This window comes from Giraffa tippelskirchi, chromosome 4, assembly GCF_054371585.1.
Source record: "Giraffa tippelskirchi isolate mGirTip1 chromosome 4, T2T-mGirTip1v1.2.pri, whole genome shotgun sequence".
Lineage (NCBI taxonomy): Eukaryota > Metazoa > Chordata > Mammalia > Artiodactyla > Giraffidae > Giraffa > Giraffa tippelskirchi.
Genome location: NC_137278.1, coordinates 84,213,998 through 84,235,550, shown reverse-complemented (window position 1 = coordinate 84,235,550; position 21,553 = coordinate 84,213,998).

The following is a 21,553-nucleotide window of genomic DNA, read 5'->3' as shown; positions in this document are numbered from 1 at the left end:
TCCTAATAGTATCTTTTGAAGGATAGAATTAAAAAAAAATTCTTTATTATAGTAAGAAAACTCAGCATGAGATTTATGCTTCTGACAAAATGTTAAGTGTACAGTACAATATTGTTAACAATAAGTGCAGTGTTGTACAGCAGATATCTAGAACTTATTCATCTTAATAACTGAAACTACACACAATAGATTTGTAAGTTTATTTGCATGTTGAAACATTGCTGAATTTTCTTATTAGTTCCTTCAGAATTTTTGTGGACTCTTTACGGTTTTCTACATGCAAAACCATGTCATCCGCAAATGTTACTTATCTCTGTCCAATTTAGATGTATTTCATTTCTTTTTCTGTCTAATTGCTCTGGCTAGGACTTCCAGTACTATGTTGAATAGAGATGATGAGAATGGGCATCTTTCCTTGCTCCTGATCTTAAAGGAAAAGACTTTTCTTGTTGCTGAATATGATATTAGCTGTGAACTTCCCATATCTGGTTTTTATTCTTTTGAGGTAAATTTCTTTATGCCTAGCATATTGAGAGTTTTTTTCTTATGAAAAGGTACCAAATTGTGTCAAATTCATTTGTTTTCATCTATTGAAATGATCATGTGATTTTTAATCAAGACTGGTCACGAGGAAATCGAAAATCTATACAGACTAATAACAAGTAAAAAGTAATCAAAAAAATCAGTAATCAAAAAATCCCCAAAAGGAAAAACCTATGACCATTTGGTTTCACTAGTGAATTCTAGAAATTATTTGAAGAATTACTACCAATCTTTTGCAGACTATTACAAAAAATTGAAGAATAAGAAGGCTTCCAAATTCATTTTCTGAGACCAGCATTACCCTGATAAGATGTCAGACAAAGACCGTACAAGAAAAGAAAGCTACATGCCTGGTATTCTTACCAGATATTACTATTTACTTTAGGGCTTTAACTTTTAAACAGTTAAGTCAATCAAAAAATGGGCCAAAGAACTAAACACACATTTCTCCAAAGAAGGCATACAGATGGCTAACAAACACATGAAAAGATGCTCAACATCACTCATTATCAGGGAAATGCAAATCAAAACCACAAAGAGGTACCATCTCACACCGGCCAGAATGGCTGCTATCCAAAAATCTACAAACAATAAATGCTGGAGAGGATGTGGAGAAAAGGGAACCCTCTTACACTGTTGGTGGAAATGCAAACTAGTACAGCCATTATGGAGAACAGTGTGGAGATTCCTTAAAAAACTGGAAATGGAACTGCCATATGACCCAGCAATCCCACTGCTGGGCATATACACTGAGGAAACCAGAATTGAAAGAGACACATGTACTCCAATGCTCATCGCAGCACTGTTTATAACAGCCAGGACATGGAAGCAACCTAGATGTCCATCGGCAGATGAATAGATAAGAAAGGTATGGTACATATACACAATGGAATATTACTCAGCCATTAAAAAGAATACATTTGAATCAGTTCTAATGAGGTGGATGAAACTGGAGCCTATTATACAGAGTGAAGTTAGCCAGAAAGAAAAACACCAATACAGTATACTAACGCATATATATGGAATCTAGAAAGATGGTAACGATAACCCTATATGCGAGACAGCAAAAGAGACACAGATGTATAGAACAGTCTTTTGGACTCTGTGGGAGAAGGCAAGGGTGGGATGATCTGAGAGAATAGCATTGAAACATGTATATTATCATATGTGAAACAGATTGCCAGTCCAGGTTCGATGCATGAGACAAGGTGCTCAGGGCTGGTGCACTGGGATGACCCAGAGGGATGGGATGGGGAGGGAGGTAGGAAGGGGGTTCAAGATGGGGAACACATGTAAACCCATAGCTGATTCATGTCAATGTATGGCAAAAATCACTACAATATTGTAAAGTAATTAGCCTGCAATTCAAATAAATAACTTTTTTTAAAAAAGGAAAAAAAAACAATTAAGTCAAATATTCATAATTATTAGCAATACTCTTCTAGACATAGCTAATTTCCCAAATGAATATGATGATAATGATGATTTATTAATATTTGATTTATTCATAAATTTAATAAAAAACACCAAGCATAATGCCTCCAATACAGTAAGTTTTCAAAGTGCATTAGCCTCCTTGCTTCTCTTAATAGATTTCAAATAATTTTTACACACTAGACTCCATTTCTTACAGTAATCTTCTGGTGTAAGGAAAAAGGGCAGAATTAAACATCTGGATATAGAGAAGGATACATATTCTGGCCTATGTTAAATGGCTTTTAATTATATTTTGAATATACAATAATCCAATTTGTTAATACATTGCATTCTCTCAATTCCAAAAGAAGACTGAAATATTAGGCAACGTGAAAATTTTAAGATGCTGAATGAAAAACTAGAAAACATACATAATTACAGAACATAACAACAGTTTAAAAAGGTGGTCTTCAAAGTAGCCTGTGTGAACCCCAGAAGGTAGAGCATACATTCCACTGGGATGTAATGATAATAAGAGCAGCTAGCATTTGTTGAATTATTATTCTAGGCATGAGATATTAATTTGTTAATGTAATTCTTGCAATAACCCTAGAGTATATGTACTTTATTTCAGATGAAAAAAATTCAAGCACAATGAATTAAATTAAAAAAATAGAATTATAATGAATATTTATTACCAATTAAAGAGCAACACATATTTTTAGTTATATGCAGTATTTCGATTGATAGTATGGCATGTGACTTTTAAGTAGTAAACTTTTATAATTTATAAATTTATAAAATATTTCCTTCAATATGTGATCCAAATTCTGGAGACTACTGATGAGTTATTTTGGAGATGCTAATTACATTTAACCTGAGGGAAAGATGCTTAACCTGTCTTCCTCACATCTAAAATTGCTATGACTATTCTAATCAAAAACTAAATGAGTTTAAACTGTTCTCATGAATACTATTTTCACAAGGTTCAATGGTAACTTGAAAAGGCCAAATTAGTTAAAAAGTTCTAAGATGTTGGAAACAGTTTTATGAGCTTGGGGTCATGAAACTAGTCTTAGTTTCAGTTTGATTGTGTCTCTATTTTGCTGAAGTTATTTCTAAAGTAGAATGGATTCATTATGGCTCCTCAAAGCTGATAGGAAAATGCAATTCCTTATTTAAAGTGAAGGATTTGGGGATAGAAAGGCTATTTTCTATCCCCAAGAATTTAATGGTCTACTGTATTCAAAGCAGAATTGCTTCCTACTCTTTTAATAGTCAGTCTCAAACCATGCATCTTTCCTTTTTTTAACAAATATTTATTGGGAGCCTACTATGTGTCTGGTAATTCTCCACCCCCCCCCCAGTTTTATTAAGATATAATTGGCATGTGATTTGTAACTATGTGAGGTGATAGGTGTTAATTAAACACTTTATGGTAAACATTTTATAATATAAACATATATCAAATCATTATGCTCTCCACCTTAAACTTACAAGATGTTTTATGTCAATTGTATCTCAGTAAAATATTCCCATTTTTAAGGTTGACTATTCCCATGATGGATGACTTACAGTAATGGTTAAAATGTTCCAGTTATTTCCAAATTTCTTCTATCTGAACATAGTTGTCTATGTATATTGAATATCCTTAAGTACAGTTAGAATTTTTCCATTGCTGATGATATTTGAATATTCCTAAGGAAGGGTTATATTCTAAGGAACTTCTCATTCATTCAAAAAGTTGTATTTGCTTAAAAACTTCAGTTCAAATCCTAATAAGTGTTGTGGACAATAGAAAGAAGAAGAAGAAAAAAAAACTTTGTCCTTACATGTAACAAAATTATAATCTTGAAGCAATGGCTGGTGGATAATAAGAGATTTCCTGTAAAGTGGTATTTCCTATAATACAAGCAAAGTTATGGGAGGTTTTTAGAGAAAGCAAGCAAAAGATTGAGGAAAGATTCATGTGGAAGTGTATTTGAGTTAAAGGAAAAGAGTAATTGGAGACGGGAAAAAGAGAATAGGAACTCAGGAGAAATAAAGTGACATGAAGGTAGAAAACTGCAAAGTTTCACTTGATAATAACAATGTGCACTACAATTCTTAAATAATTTCTTTTATGTATGTTAACCATGCCCCTTGAAATCTCATATGCTCCAGTCCATTTTAAGGTTTTTATTTTTTTTACAGTACAACAGTAAAAATATATTCAATCTTGATTACATTTCAGCAGTTCCAATTTAGGAGAATTGAATTGCTGAGTTTTAATATACAAACTCTTTCTACAATTACTAGAAATGTATGAGAGAAATTATGATTTATATTTCCCTATTTTTAGTATTAGTTGTCACTACAAAATAATGAAAATACTTTAAAAATATATTAGAACTTTAATATTTCCCAAAGTACTGGTCATTTCAGTTACCTTGGAATCATGCTATCATAGTTACTTAAGTGTTCTTGGGGACTGCTTCTTCCTTTTTATGTCTACAATGATAGCAAATCTTAACCGTTTAAGGATTCGTTTAAACTCTGAAAATAGTCAAAAAGTCATTTAGAGTTAATTATGTTGAATGAAAATTGTAATCAAGGAGTGTAAAATTTCTGTATTGTTTAAAGAACGGTTTTAAGGATAGCATGTTATGAACTCAGGTCGGTTTAAGGTAAAAATACCAATTGATTAGGCCCTGAAAATGACTTAAAACTTCAAACAGGATGAAAGGTGATAAATCTCAATTCACAGGCAGCACAAAAGAATCAGGTGTATACTTATTAAAACATATGACTACTGTGATCATTCTTGTTTTATAATTCTTTAAAATTTAATCCTAAGTGTCAGGATATTTTTGAAAATTCATTATTATGAACAAAATTGATGCACAGTGGTTACATTTGGGAAAAGCAGAGGATGAAATGGTTAGATAGCATCACTGACTCAATGGACATGAATTTGAGCAAACTCTGGGACATAATGGAGGAAAGAATAGCCTGGTATGCTGCATTCCATGGGGTCACAAAGAATCTGAGCGACTTAACAACCGAACAACAAGAACAAAGTTTTGTTTAGCTATGTAACCTTAATAAGAGAGGTGAAACACTAGGAGTTAAATCTCTTTGCTGCACTGAGATGTCTGAGATCAGTCAGTTACTACATGGTCCAATCGATAGCTTAGTGAAGGATGTCGGATTTGTGATCTCGGAAGAAGATTTAGCTTCTGGACCAGATACCAGGCTTGACGGCTCAGGGCGCTTGTGTGGGAGAAATTTTATTACAGTGAAAAGGGACAGAGAAATCTTCTAACATAGACATCAGAAGGAGGTGGAGAGTGCCCCACTCGCTAGTCTTTAGCAAGGGAATTATATACTTTTTAATTAGTTATTACAGTAAATCAAAGAATGTCTCAAGTTTGTGAAAACTTTACCAGACCCACTCCCACAATTTACATTTCAGGATAACAGAATTAGAATTTAACAATAGAAAGATCCTACCAGACCCAGTCCCGTAAAATACATTTTAAGATATGAAAACCACTACAATATTGTAAAGTAATTAGCCCCCAACTAAAATAAATAAATTTATTTAAAAAAAAAAGATATCAGGATTAGTCAGAAGGTTTTCAGGAAGGAGAAACAGTCCTCAAGCAGGATACATTGTTGTTATATAATCCCTAGTACAGATTTTAAATTGAGTTCTTTGCTGTGTAATCATCAGTTCCCAGTTTAAAGAAAGAAAATGTTTTATCTGACTAAGACTAAGCAATGTGGAGAAAAAGGAAAAAAAAAAAAGTTTGTTCTTTCCTCCTGCTTAAGAATTCCAGACCCCGATCACCTCCTTGAGAACCCCAGACCTCTCTCTCCTCAGGGACCCCCAGACTTCTTATCAACCTGCCTAGGAATTGACTCTTCCACAATTTCATGTGCAAAAGGGACATACAGTCAGCAAAAACAAGACCAGGAGCTGACTGTGGCTCAGATCATGAACTCCTTATTGCAAAATTCAGACTTATATTGAAAAAAGTAGGGAAAATCACTAGAACATTCAGTGAGTGAAGTGAAAGTCGCTCAGCCTTTTCTGACTCTTTGCGACCCCATAAACTATACAGTACATGGAATTTTCCAGGCCAGAACATTGGAGTGGGTAGCCATTCCCTTCTCCAGGGAATCTTCCCAACCCAAGGATCAAACTCAGGATTCCTGCATTCCAAGAGGATTCTTTACCCGCTGAGCCACCAGGGAAGCCAAAGAATACTGGAGTGGGTAGCCTATCCCTTCTCCAGTGGATTTTCCCAACCGAGGAATCAACCAGGATGTCCTGCATTGCAGGTGAATTCTTTACCAGTTGAGCTACTACAGAAGCTGGTATGACATGATTCAAATCCCTTATGATTTTACGGTGGAAGTGACTAATAGATTCAAGGGGTTAGATCTGATAGATAGAGTTCCTGAAGAACTATGGACGAAGGTTCATGACATTGTACAGGAGGTGGTGATCAAAACGATCCCAAGAAGAAGAAATGCAAAAAGACAAAATTGTCGTCTGAGGAGGCCTTACAAATAGCTGAGAAAAGAAGAGAAACTAAAGGCAAAGGAGAAAATTAAAGATATATCCATCTGAATGAAGGGTTCCAAAGAAGCAGGGAGAGACAAAAGGCTTCCTAAGCAATTAGTGCAAAGAAATAGAGGAGGAAAAATAGAATGAGAAAGACCAGAAATCTCTTCAAGAAAATTAGAGATACCAAGGGAAAATTTCATGGAAAGAAGGGCATGAAAATACAGAAATGGTATGGACCTAACAGAAGCAGAACATACTAAGAAGAGGTGGCAAGAATACACAGAAGAACTCTACAAAAAAGATTTTCTTGACCCAGATAACCACTATGGTGTGATCACTCACTGAGAGCCAGACATCCTGGAGTGTAAAATCATGCGGACCTTAGGAAGTATCACTATGAACAAAGGTAGTGGAGGTGATGGGATTCCAACTGAGCTATTTCAAATCCTAAAAGATGGTGCTGTTAAGGTGCTGCACTCAATATGCCAGCAAATTTGAAAACTCATCAGTGACCACAGGACTGACTGTAAAATGTCAGTTTTCTTTACAGTCCCAATGAAAGGCAATGCGAAGGAATGTTCAAACTACTACACAATTTGCACTAATCTCACAAACTAGCAACATAATGCTCAAAATTCTCCAAGCTAGCCTCAATAGTACATGAACCGAGTCCTTCCAGCTATTTAAGTTGGATTCAGAAAAGGCAGAGGAACCAGAGATCAAATTGGCGTTGGATCATAGAAAAAGAAAGAGAATTCCAGGAAAACATCTGGTGCTTCTGCTTCATTGATTACGCTAAAGCCTTTGACTGTGTGGATCACAACAAACTGTGGAAAATTCTTAAAGAGATGGGAATACCAGACCATCTAACCTGTCTCCTGAGAAATCTGTATGTAGGTCAAGAAGCAACAGTTAGAACCAGACGTGGAGCAATGGACTGGGTCCAAACTGGGAAAGAAACACATCAAGGCTGTATATCGTCACCTTGCTTATTTTACTTATATGCAGAGTGTATCATGCGAAATGCTCCACTGGATGAACCACAAGCTGGAATCAAGATTGCCAGTAGAAATGTCAATAACCTCACATATGCAGATGACACCACCCTTATGGCAGAAAGCAAAGAGAAACTAAGGAACCTCTTGATGAAAGTGAAAGAGGAAAATGAAAAAGTTGGCTTAAAACTCAACACTTAAAAAACTAAGATCATAGCATCCTGCCCCCATCACTTCACGAAAAATAGATGGGGAAACAATGGAAATAATGACAGACTTTATTTTCTCGGGCTTCAGAATCACTACAGATGGTGATTGCAGGCATGAAATTAAAAGACACTTGCTCCTTGGAAGAAAATCTCTGACAAACTTAGAAGTATATTAAAAAGCAGAGACACTACTTTACCGACAAAGGTCCATATAGTCGAAGCTATGGTTTTTCCAGTAGCCATGTATGGTTGTGAGAGTTGGACCACAAAGAAGGCTAAAAGCCAAAGAATTGATGCTTTTAAACTGTGGTGTTGGACAAGACTCTTGCGAGTCACTTGGACAGCAAGGAGATCAAACCAATCAATCCTAAAGGAAATCAGCCCTAAATATTCATTGGAAGGACTGATTGATGAAGCTGAAGCTCCACTACTTTGGCCACCTGATGCAAAGAGCTGATTTATTAGAAAAGCCCCTGATTCTGGGAAAGTTTGAAGATAGGAGGAGAAAGGGACGACAGAGGCTGAGATGGTTGGATGGCATCACCGATTCGATGGACATGAGTTTGAGCAAGCTCCGGGAGCTGGTGATGGACAGGGAAGCTTGGTGTGCTTCAGTCCATGGGGAAGCAAAGAGTAGAACAGGACTGAATGAACTGAACTGAACATTTCACCACTTCAGTCCTTAGTATTTTGATCTTAAGAAACAGCGTATCTTTGGAGTTGTGATATGCCATTTTCATTTATTATTAGAATACACATGCAAACTCACAAAACACAATCACACATATAAACCAGTGCGTTAGCTGGGAGAACACATGCAGGGATAAAAATAAACTAAAATGAAAATCTTATAAGAAGAAATTGCTATTTGGAAAATTTAGCACCTTTCAAGGAAGAAATTATCTTAAGAAGCTTTGGAGTCCCCCAAAAATATGCTTTAAGATTCTTCCCAACTTTACACTATGTACCTAACTTATTAATTTCAAAAATATTTACTTAGCGTTTTGGAATATGATCAATAAATATTTGAGAAAGACTAATACTTGTTCAGGGTTCAAACTCTCATATCCTATAGATGACAGTTTTCTCAGAGTATACATTTTACTTTGTTTTCAAAATTTATTCAATTTATTCTCCATGTTCCCTTTTGAACATTTACTATTTTGATGTTTTTATTGTTTAAATTTTCCTCTGCAAATATGAAAATTCTCTTTTACTTTACTATTCAATATCTCTATATTTTATTTTTCATAACTAAGATGTTTTGAAGGCTATAGGTCTGATAATAATCATTTAATTTACAAAACCATTCTTAATCATATGTATTTCCAATACATATGACAATAAATATATCTAATTTTATTCAATTCCTGCAAACTCTGCCTTATATAGAGAGAAATTATATCTACTTGGAATCAGAAGAATAAAATGTCTCAATATCATTTTCATTTCTATCCATACTTGAGTAGTTGGCATCAAACTCACCTTTCCACCATAAACAATCAGGTATTTGATGTTCTCAGTCAGTAAAATACGTAACAAAGACTGTGGTGATGCCCTTTGTATGTGTCATTGTTGTTTAGTCAGTCAGTTGTGTCTGAATCTTTGTGACCCCATGGACTGTAGCCCACCAGGCTCCTCTGTCTATGGGCTTTTCCAGGGAAGAATACTAGAATGGGTTGCCATTTCCTTCTTCAGGGAATCTTCCCAACCCATAGAACGAACCCTTGTCTCCTGCAAGTCTCCTGCTTTGCAGGCAGATGCTTTACCACTGAGCCATCTGGAAGGCCCCTTTTCTATGTGTAGAGCAGGTTTATTTTGATGTTTTAAAGAAAAAGATTACTCCGTTTCAATACAACTCAAGCTTTCTAATGTTAAAGAACTTGTAGATATCTTTTCTTTGGACTATGTCCCTCTTTTTAGTTCATCTTAATAATCTGAAGAATTTTGGTATCAGTATAGTTATAGTCATAATCAGCTCTATAAACATGTACTACTTCTTTGAAATCATTGTTTGCAAGTACTAAAAATTGCTTTTCTAATTATAGTATTAGACCATTATACATTCAGAATCTTTAGCTGTTAGTTTATTTATTTTTCTGTTTTATATTTGGCTTTTATACAGGATTTACTCTTTAACAACATATTTATATAAAAATGAAATGAGTACCATGGTGCCTGACACTTTCATGGAAAGTAAGCTGGTATGTTATTTATCTCCTTTTGGCATATTCATATCAAAACAATGATGTGTACAGGTTTTCCCTCTAGGAATTGAAGTGTAAGAGTATTTTAAGACAAAATAAAAATGTCAAATGGTATTGTTTTTAGAAACCTAGAAGAGAATATATTGAATTTACATATTTTTGTCATTTATGCCTAAGGTCTGGCATGTACCAAAAAGTCTAACCTTAAGCATTCTAAAGTGTGGAGTTATTACATAATAATTCTGCACTTAAGACAGGAGAAATTTGTATATACTAATACAGTTAATCTGAATCATTGATAGTGTAATGTTCTCAAAGTCACCCCCAGAATATTTTCAGCATATTTTATAATAAAGTACATTTTATTTAATGTTAATTCTTTGAAAATGTTTGTCTCTCAAATAACTGGCCACTCTGATTAAGTAAAATAGTTAACATTATTAACTCTTATGAATAGAATGTATTCTATAATTTTCAGTAAACTAGAGATTTAAAGTATTATTTAAAGTTTCTACACTTATGTAGGGATATTATAATTTATAACTAATGATTATTTATACATATATATAAACATGTATGAACATATATTTTGCTTTTTAGTTTATGTAAACATATTTATCTTCATAAAGGTATATATGCAATTATGGATATATGTATATGTGTATATAGATATACATATGTATGTATGCATGTGTGGTTGTGTGTACATAAAATATACGCACAATGAAGAAACATAGGGCATGATATTAAGTTTGCCTTTTGAATCAAGTGTATTTTATTGAAAGATGTAGTTTATTATAGTTTCTATATATATTTTACAGTTCATTGGCAAGAACCATTTAACAAACATAAGAATAACCTACAAAACTTTGATTTTTATAGAATTGTATATGTTACAGAGCCCTTCTACATATCTTATATCATTTAACTATGTCTTGCTATTTCATAAAGCAAAGTTGATATAATGAACATTTCCAATTACTCATGCAGTTATTTTTGTGCTTTAGTATTCTTTTGGAAAGAAAAGCAGCTCTCTAGAAAGCCACATGACATATGTCAGGTAACAAAGACATCATTTAGTAATTTGGAGCACTTGTTTCTCAGTCTGTGTAACCATCTATCCTGTGAACAAAGAAACAATATAATTGATACAAACGTAGCCATCCTTTCTCTCACTGCTAATTTCCACATCCACATCAAATATATGATAATCTACATTACTTGTAAACATATCTCACAGGAGTATATCAAATGCACTGTGATCACTTCTGAGGCACAGAAATTATAACCGGCTTTATCATGTCCGTATAATTGGCATGTCTATCTTATCTTCAATTATTAGTCCTTATCTAGTTTTCTTTTGGTAACTCTAGTACAATATTTAAGGATATTATGAAATAACTAGCACTATCTGCAGTCTTGAAAAATTGGAACAGCAGTCCCTCATGATTGCTCTGGAATGCCATTGAAAATATGATGAAACTGTGTATCTTCTCTCCAGAAATGTATTACAAACAAAAAGTTGCATAAACTACATAAACTACAAGGAGTTTAAAGATGTCATGAGGCCCCTGTAATAAAGAGAGTGGTCTTCTGCCCAATGAGTTTTGGAGATGTAGATTTACCAGCTGAGCTATATTTAGCCAGTGAAATGTGTGTGTGTTTGCTAAGTCACTTCAGTCAAATCCCACTTTTCAGGACCCTATGAACCATACCTGCCAGGCTCTTCTGTCCATGCAGATTCTCCAAGCAAGAATGCTGGAGTGGGTTGCTGTGTCCTCCTCCAGGGGATCTTTCCCACCCAGGGATCGAACCTGTGTCTCTTATATCTCCTGATTGGTTGGAGTATTCTTTACCACTAGTGCCACCTGGGAAGCCCAGCCAATGAAGTAATGGGTTGCAAATATGTTCCAATCTCAGATATTTCAATCGTATCTTAGGCCAAAATTAAACTATACCATTTGATGGCTTTCTATTTCCTTTTCCTACTCACATTTGAATATAAGGAGATACCTGAAAAAGAAGTAGATATTCATATACCAATGCTTTGGGGGGAATTAAATCACTACCAGGCAGCACTAGTGGTAAAGAACTCGCCTTCCAATGCAGGAGATAAAGGAGACTCCATCCCTGAGTCTGGAAGATCCCCTGGAGGAGGGCATGACAACCCACTCCAGTATTCTTGCCTGGAGTATCTCATGGACACAAGAGCTTGGCGGGCTACATTCCATGGGTTTTCAAAGAGTCAGACATGACTGAAGAAACTTAGCATGCAGGCACAAATCACTACCAAGATTACTGGAGATTTAAGAAAACTGGAAGTAAAACAAAAAAAAAAAAAATAGAAAACTTGATAAGATGTCTGGTTATAATTGAAAGTTTAACTTCTAGGGGAAAGTTGTATTTGTGGTGCAGCCATTTTTGTACTAAAATTTGAAGACTGCATAAGAGACCCCAGCAGAGAAAGATAGGGATTCAATAAGTATAATGAAGAGAGATGGTAGCTATTTTTTTTTTGATTCTATGTGTTTTATTTTGTTGAGAAATTCATAATATAGAAGAAAGGAAATAATGTAGATTTTGAAGAAAAATTACAAAATAAAAATTCTTGTAAGAATTAAGATGTTGATTATTGCCTCTATTAGAGTCCTCCAGAGAAACAGAGGCAATAAATGTAACCAAAAAGGGGACATATCTATTCTCTGTAAACTTTTGAGAAAGAGACAGACTGGTTTCTATAAGGAATTGGTTTACTTGAATATGGATGCTGACAAGGTCCAAGGCCTGCAGTAAGCAAGCTGGGTATCTAAGAGGCTTAATGGTGTAGTTTCAGCCTGAAGGCTGGCAGACTTGAAATCTAGAAAAGGCTGATGTTTCAATTTGAGACTGAAGGTAGGAAAAGACTAATATTTCATATCAGAGACATTTAGGCAAGAGGAGTTTCTTCTTTTTGTTCTATTCAGGCCTTTGACTGAGTAGATGAGGCCCACTCACACTAGGAAGAGCAATACGCTTGTTCAAAAGTTAATCTCATTTGAACAAATCTGCCAGTTCAAATGTTAATCTCATCCAAAAACACCCTCATAGACAGGCCCAGGATAATGTTTAATCAAATTGTCTGGGCATCCCATGGCCCATGCAAGTTGATATATATAATTAACCATTATATTAACCAGTTTCAGAAACTTAAATATTCCTTGTGTGTTCCCTTGCGATCATAGTTCTCTGCCTAATCCTGAGAGAAAACCACTATCAAATCTTTAAAAATAATTTTGCCTTTTTACTAACTTTACAAAATACCTATATATTCTTCTTTAAATGTATTTCAGAGAAGGCAATGGCACCCCACTCCAGTACTCTTGCCTGGAGAATCCCAGGGACGGGGGAGCCTGGTGGGCTGCCGTCTATGGGGTCACATGGAGTCAGGCACGACTGAAGTGACTTAGCAGCAGCAGCAGCATAAATGTATTTTCCTAGTATATGTAAGTTTCATACATATTGATTTTTGAAGCTGTCATTAATTTTCATTGCTATATAGTATTCTGTTGCATTAACTTACCACCTTTAACTAAGAATACTGCTCTTAGTACACATTTGAAAAGTGTCCAGGCTTGGGCTTCTATGAATAAATCTGCCATCACTCTAATATCCTAATACTTTTATTCTGATGCACATGGAATTATAAAAATTTTAGCTAGAAACAAACTATCTGGGTCATAGGATATATAAAACTTTAATTTATTTACATGATGTCTATATGTGTGTAGGTCTTTTTCTGTATTATTTTGTTATAATTACCTATTTATAAATTACCGCGCAGTACCACACTGGTTTAACCACATTTTCTGTAGTAAATATTTATAGCTGAAACTATCAATAGTTCACCTTTGTTCTCATTAAAAATTATTTTGTCTATTCCTGATCATTTACATTTTCATACACATTTTAGAACAGTCTTAAAAATCTTGCTTAAATTTTGATTAGTGTTTCGTTGAATCTATAAATTTGCTTGTATACTAATGATATGTGCAGTATTAAGGCATCCAATCCATAAACACAATATATCTATCCATTTTTTGTTGTTGTTGTTTAGTAGCTAATTTGTGTCCAACTCTTTGCGACCTCATGGACTGGAGCACACCAGGCTTCCCCGTCCCTCCATTGTTGTAAGTTTGTCAAAATTTCTTAAGCAAATTTTCATAGATTTGTTCCTTGATAACTCTATTTTGGTGATTTTATGCATTTTAATTTTTATTTGTGAGAGTCAATAATATTGAGAAATCAGTGATTTTTGTATATGCAGTAAAAAAAAAAAGTTTTATTTTGTATTGGGGTATAGCTGATTAACAACATTGTGATAATTTCAGGTGAACAGCAAAGGTACTCAGCCATACATATGTATGTATCCATTCTCCCCCAAACTCCACTACCATCCAGGCTGCCACAAAACATTGAGCAGAGTTTCACATGCTATACAGTAGGTCCTTATTGGCTATTCCTTTTCAATATGAGTGTGGACATGCCCATCCCAAATAAATTTAACAGTCTTTATTATTCTAATAATTCATCTGTTGATTCTTTAATTTTATATATATATATATATATTTGGCTACTCACGGCATGTAGGATCTTCACTGCATTATATGGCTCTTTTGTCCACATGGAACATCTAGTTGTGGCACATGGGCTCAATAATTGCAGGGAGCAGGTTTAGTTGCTCCAAGGCATGTGGGATCTTAGTACCCAGACCAGGAATTAAAACCATGTCCCCTGCATTGCAAGGCAGGTTCTTAAACACTGGGCCACCAAGGAAGTCCCTATCTGTTGATTCTTATCCTTTACTATCTACTACAATTCTATTATCTAAATGCTATCCCTTTTCTTCATCTCCTTTCCTTCTGAGACTCCATTGACCTGAATTGATGTGAGACTTCTCAATATTATGGCACAAGTCTCAAGACTTGTTTGTTTTCCTTCAAAGTTTATTTTCTCTTTGCTTCAGATGGGATCATTTCTGCATCTTTATTCTAAACTGACTATCCCACCTGTCTCCTCCACTGTGCCATTGAGGCCATTGTTGTTGTTCAGTCACTCAGTCGTTTCCGACTCTTTGAGACCCATAGATTGCAGCATGCCAGGCTTCCCTGTCCTTCATCATCTCCTGGAGCTTGCTCAAACTCATGTCCATTGAGTCAGTGATGCCATCCAACCATCTCATCCTCTGTCATCCCCTTCTCCTCCTGCCTTCAAATTTTCCCAGCATCAGGGTCTTTTCTAATGAGTCGGCTCTTCACATCAGGTGGCCATGCCAAAACCAAATTTCAGTTCTTTTGGTAGTTTAGATCCCCCATGAGAACTTCTATATTTTCATCCATTTCAAGAGCAAAACACTGTCTTATGCAACATACTTATAGCTGCTTTATATTCTGATAATTCCATTATCTGAATGATCTCCGGGTTGGCATCTGCTGATTGCTTTTCGTGGGAAAAATGGTTGTTTTTCCTTTTTCCTCTTCCTCACATTATCTTGATAATGTCCATACCACACAACTTTTTTTAAGAGCAACTTTAGGATACAACAAAAGTAAGGGAAATGTATGGTGATTTCCCATATACTCCCTGCCCCCACCCACACCTTGCCTTCCTTGTTATCAACACCCACCACCAGAGAGGTACATCTATTACACTTGATGAACATATACTGACATATCATAATCACCCAAAGACCATAGTTGACATCAGGGTTCACTCTTGGTGTTGGACATCCTATAGGCTTGGACAAATGTCTAATGACATATTTCCACCATGCAGAGTATTTTCACTGCCTTAAAGAGGCTTTGTACTCCACCTATTAATCCCTCTTACCCCCAAACCTGGCAAACCTGATTGTTTTACTGTTTCCATAGTTCTGCCTTTTTCAGAAAATTATATACTTGGAATCATGCTGTATGTAACCTTTCCAGGTTAGCTTCTTTCACTGAGTAATATGCATGTAAGCTTCCTACATATTTTTTTTCACAGCTTGGCAGCTCATTTCTTTTTATCTCTAAATAGCATTGTCTGGGTATACTACAATTTATTTGTTTGTTCACCTACTGAAGTACATCTTGTTTGCTTCCATATTTTGGGAATTGTGAATAAAGCTGTTCCAAACATCCATGTGAAGGTTTGTGTGAGGACATATTATCAACTCCTTTGAGCAAATACCAGGGAGCACGATTGCTGAATCATAGGATAAGAGCATATTTATTTTTGTAACAGATGTCCAAACTCTCTTCCAAGTGTCTGTACCCACTTGTATTCCCATCAGCAATGAATGAGAGTTCCTGTTGCTCCAAGTCCTCAATAGTATGAAATGCCAGAGTTCACTAAATTCATTCACTTTGCTTTGTAATAACCATTTTAACAATCATCTCATGGTATTCAAATGAAACAATTTTTTTTTTTTTTATGGAATGCTTCTTTCTAAAATCAAGGACTTGACTCCAATCAGCTTCACCCTTCAATATTAAGCCTGTTTGGAATCTCTATTTGGCACCAACAACATTATCCTCAGGTGTAAGTCTCAGAGTCCAATTAGGCTTGGCCTTGACTATTCCTTTCTAACCTTTTGCCTCTAGCTATCTTTATCACACCTAAGCTTTTACACAAAATGATAAAGTAAAAGTGAAAAACTAAACATTTTTAATGCTCTCTCATCTCTGTATGCTTTTTCATTGTATTGCATAGGAGTCATAATAATTCTTTTCTTTCTGAATTATCTCTCCTATTAAATTATAAAATCCTGCTTGCTCCAGTATATTCAGAATCCTGAAATTAGCCACAGTATGCACATTAACAGTCATGACTATAACTAGATTAAAATCTGCATGTAGATGAGTCAGGAAGAGGTGAGAGGAGGGGATGGGTGAAGATTTTTGATCCTAATTTGGTGAAACTCTTTTACATGAGTGCTTTGAATACTCTTACATATACACCAGCTTCTTTCTCACAGTCATATACATTATATGTTATGTGAAAGTTATATGAATATATTTTATGGATGGCTGCATTTTAATACTTCTTATTCAGGTTCTACAGAGTGAAATAGAAGCATTTGGGAAGGACTGGGCTAGGATGAATTTGATGCTTATTCAGCATATTGAGAGGGACTTTCCTAAAACACCAGAAAAGTGTTCAAACAGCAAATTAAAAATCTTAAAGCTGGTAAGAAGGATATTTGAGCTATTTATAAAACTGAACTGACACATATTTGATCTTGAAGAAATGAATTCTTATATACAGTATTTTTTTACCCAGAGTTTACTTTTCCCCTTGAGTTAAAAATAAGGAATTGAAGAATAAAAATGAGTCTTCATCATTTTCTCTCTTTCTTTTTCCCCATCAACCTTTCTATTATTTTCTAATATTGTTCCGGGCTTTCTGGCCAATAATCAAAATTTTGAAGTGAATAGGTCATTTTAATGTCAGTTAGTTCCTCACTAAACCTTTACAACAAATTTTGTTCCCCTCTGTCTCCTTTCTTGAGTAAACCTGACATGAATCACTTCCACAAGAGGCTGTTCCCAGAGAAATTAAGGTCAGTGAAAGGACAAATCAAATGGTAGTGGATTTAGAAAGAAAGATGAATGATGTATTTCTCAAGTATTTCAGGTGAAGCAAGTTGCATTATAATTTTTTGGTTTTTAACTTGTACACACTATTAGAAAAATTCAGTGCTTACATACAATGGAATGTAAATAATCTTTCATTAGTACTCTGATTTGTTTTAGGACACATATATTAACTAATAAATATATCTTAAATGATTATTTTTCTGTTCTGAGAAACATACATGACAGACAGAAAATTTGACAGAATCAGATATGAGTTATCAAATGATTAGCTTACTGGATGATAAATTTCAAACAGAAACCAAATTAGATTATGAAGTAATGACCATATAAGCAGCATCCTCATTAACCCCTAAGCATGGCACCCCTCAACCAGTGGCATCATCATTTTATAGTCACTCAGATGTGAAACCTAAAGTTTCCCTTGATTCATCTAACTTCTCTATAGACCACCTAGCAGTCCACATAGTCCAGCTGATGCAGCCACAAAGTTTCTGAGTCATGAATGTTCTTCCATGCTCAACATCTTTTAGTATTTCCAAACACTTATATCAGAGGTTCACCACTTATACACTTTTTAGCTATCATGTAGGTATTTGATTTAAATGCAGAGTCCATGGCTCAGCAGTAAAGAATCTGCCTACAATGCAGGAGATGTTGGTTTGATCTCTGGGTCAGGAAGATTCTCTGGAGAAGGAAATGGTTAACCCTCTCCAGTATTCTTGTTTGGGAAATCCCATGGACAGAGGAGCCTGGCAGGTTACAGTCCATGGGGTTGCAAAGAGTTGGATACGACTTAGCAACTAAACAACAACAGCCAGCCATTTTAGATATTTTGTTTGAGAAGGTTTGGAATTGGTGTCAAGACTGTGTTTTAAGTAGTTCTCCCAAGTGACTCTAAAGCACATTGTCCAAAATTTCTATTTTGACAAGTGTTTTTCTACTAGATGAAGTTTAAGCACAGCCTTCTCCAACTTGAGGTACAAAGAACCTCTCTAACCATACCTCTTAACCTAGCTAAGCAAATTCTTTACTTGCTTAGTTATGTTCTTCACTCTCCCCAAAACACCATGACTTCTGATCCCAAAAATCTTTGCTGTGTTTAGCTGTAGCTGAAGTTCCTATCCTGAATTATTTGCCTTCTAAGCTCCTATTCATCTTTATGGGTACAGAACATACCTACATCATCTGTAGAAATGTTTATTGACATCAGATCCTACCATTTTTTTTTCCTTTTACATGATTCTATATATTGTTTTCCATGAGCAACTGGGTGGTATGACAATTTCTTTACCCATTTTCAATCAGGTAAAAAAAAATTCCTGAGGAATATACAGCGGGAGGGATTTTATAGATTCAGTCATTCCTTGAATCCATTAACGTACTTGTACTTTTTGTGGTAACTGATCTTATTAATGTCCTTGCATTTAAGGTTTGTATTGGTTCTATTTCTGTCTCCTTTTACATAATTGTCTTTTCTCACTTTGGGAAGAAATGCAAGACTCTTAGTCATCAGTAATCTTTCTACAGTGTATTGAAAGGCAAACAGACAAATCGACCAAAAAAAGATCAAGTTTTGTTATTTGAGAATGCTTGGCTAATGAAGGCACCATGAAAAGAAAGGCTTAATGAATTTCCCTGGCTTATGCAACTTGTTTAGGGTGAGGCACAGTACATGAAGTGATATATGTGAAATGAGTAAAGATATTTTGAAATCAAATTGAAGGTATACAAATTACAGAGTGGGGCGGTGAAGCACTGGCAATTCTATTTTCATGACATTAACTGTTACATCTCCAGAAATTGTAAACTGGCCAGTTTATGAGAGACAGCCTAAGAGTTATTAGAAGCTAATTCCTCCTCTATGAAACTTTCATCAAAGGCCTTTTGTAGTTGTTTTTAACATCTACAAAATAACGTCGTACTCCTGAAAACAGAGTATCCAACCAAGTCGCTTAGCCAAACTTCTAAAACAATTTTGACTAATTTCTATTCCATAGACAAAGCAACTTTACAAGAAAGAGTAGTGAATATAGTTGTAAGATATTTAATTAGGAATGAAGAAAATAATTAACTTTAATGTCTGGAAACAATCCTTCTAAAAGCCATGGTTTAAAGTCTTTGATGTAAACAAAAATTGAAGGAAAATCCAGTATTTTCAAATTAAGTACCATTCCAACATTCATCAATTGCAAAAAGTCACATGACTTTTAGTATATGAGTGAAAACAGTTTGAATGCTTGAGTAATATTGCCATATCAAAAGTCCTGCCATTTTTCTATATTTGTTTATGTATAGAAGGTTTTCCAACACTTCAAGTATAAATTCCAAAAAAAAAAGGAAATTAAGTCAATGCTGAACTAGTCTCATTCTAGCAGTAAATCACATCCCTATATTGATAAAAATACTATAAAAGCATTTTTAATCTTAAAGAGAAGCACTTTCAATATTTTATTTTTTATATTCAATAATTGAAAAAATTCTAATTAAGTGGTTTTGATCAATCTTATTTTAAAAGGAATTGTAATAATAATTTACTTTTTGTCATAGCAAATAAAAAGTTAAATTTTATTTATGAAGGACTTCTCTGGTGGCTCAGTAGTAAAGAATCTGCCTGCAATGTAGGAGACATGGGTTTGATCCCTGGGTTGGGAAGATCCAATGGAGAAGGAAATGGCAACCCACTCCAGTATTCTTGCCTGGGAAATCCCATGGACAGAGAAGCCTGGCTGGCTATAATCCATGGGGTCACAAAAAATTTGGACATGACTTAGCGATTGAAACATCACCACACATAAACAGAAATTTAAACCATTTACAAAAATGTTGATGTCAATTAAATATGTGTAAGGAAATACATCATTATCAAAAGTGATTTTTTTAATATCAAGCAAACATTGAAAGCACTACTTTATTTGTCTTTTAACATATATTCATATGCAAGTCTCTTTTAGCGGTTATCATACCCATTTTTCTCTATTATGCTCTGTTGCCACAGTGAAATTGTAAGCTTTGTTGGGAATAGAATTTCTTTCAAATTGTAGTTTATAACTCTGATAATAGAAAATGTGTATTCCACAGATTACTGTTAAATTATAACAAATACTGACTTTATTTCTAGAGTGAATACAGCTCATATTTACCACCATTGAAGAAATAAAGAACTGAAAATAGACCCAAACTGAAAAATACATATATTCAGTGGGAGCTAAATTTTGAAATAAAACTCTGGTCAAGAAAGTATTTACTTCTTTCTAGCAAATTTTACATTTGAACTATGGAGAAACTCTCAGAATAAAGAACACTATGAAACAGGAAACATGAGTTTAAGTCCTGTCACTACCACATATTTTCTGTGACCTTAACAAATTCACTGTGCACCTTGTTTCCTTAACTAAAATAAATGAATCATTACGTGTAATTCATCAGACTTATCTTAGATTAAAATGCCATCAGGAAGTATCTTGACGGTAAGGATTTCTTAGTATTATACTGTGAAGCAGAACACACAGAATCTTCCTAAAGGCAAATCAGTTTCCTCAACATCTTTGGAAACACCCCTTTTTTAGGTAGGAAAAGTAAGAAACAAATGGGCTCGAAATGCATCTACAAAATACAGAGTTGGGAAAGGAACCTTGTCTATTTCTTCTGATTCTTAAGAAATGAATTCATTATAGATCCGATGTATGTAATGCAAAGTAACATAATTATGGATGTTTTCACATTTGATGTATGACATACTTGGTATGCCCGATGAATTTACATTGATCCTGAAGATTGCTAAATGAGCAGATCTTTGTCTCTGACTATTCTGGAAGCTTTTATTCAAGTTTGGAGTCAATACAGGACAAACTCTTTGCAATTCTATGCTAAATTGTAGTCAAAAACATGTCAACTCTAATGTGCCATCATTTAGACTTTTGTAATCATTCTGGTAAATTGCTGTTGGAACTGAGATCCCATTTTCACTTCCCCTACTGCCACATTACCAAGCAAGCTTGAACAACCTCAAATT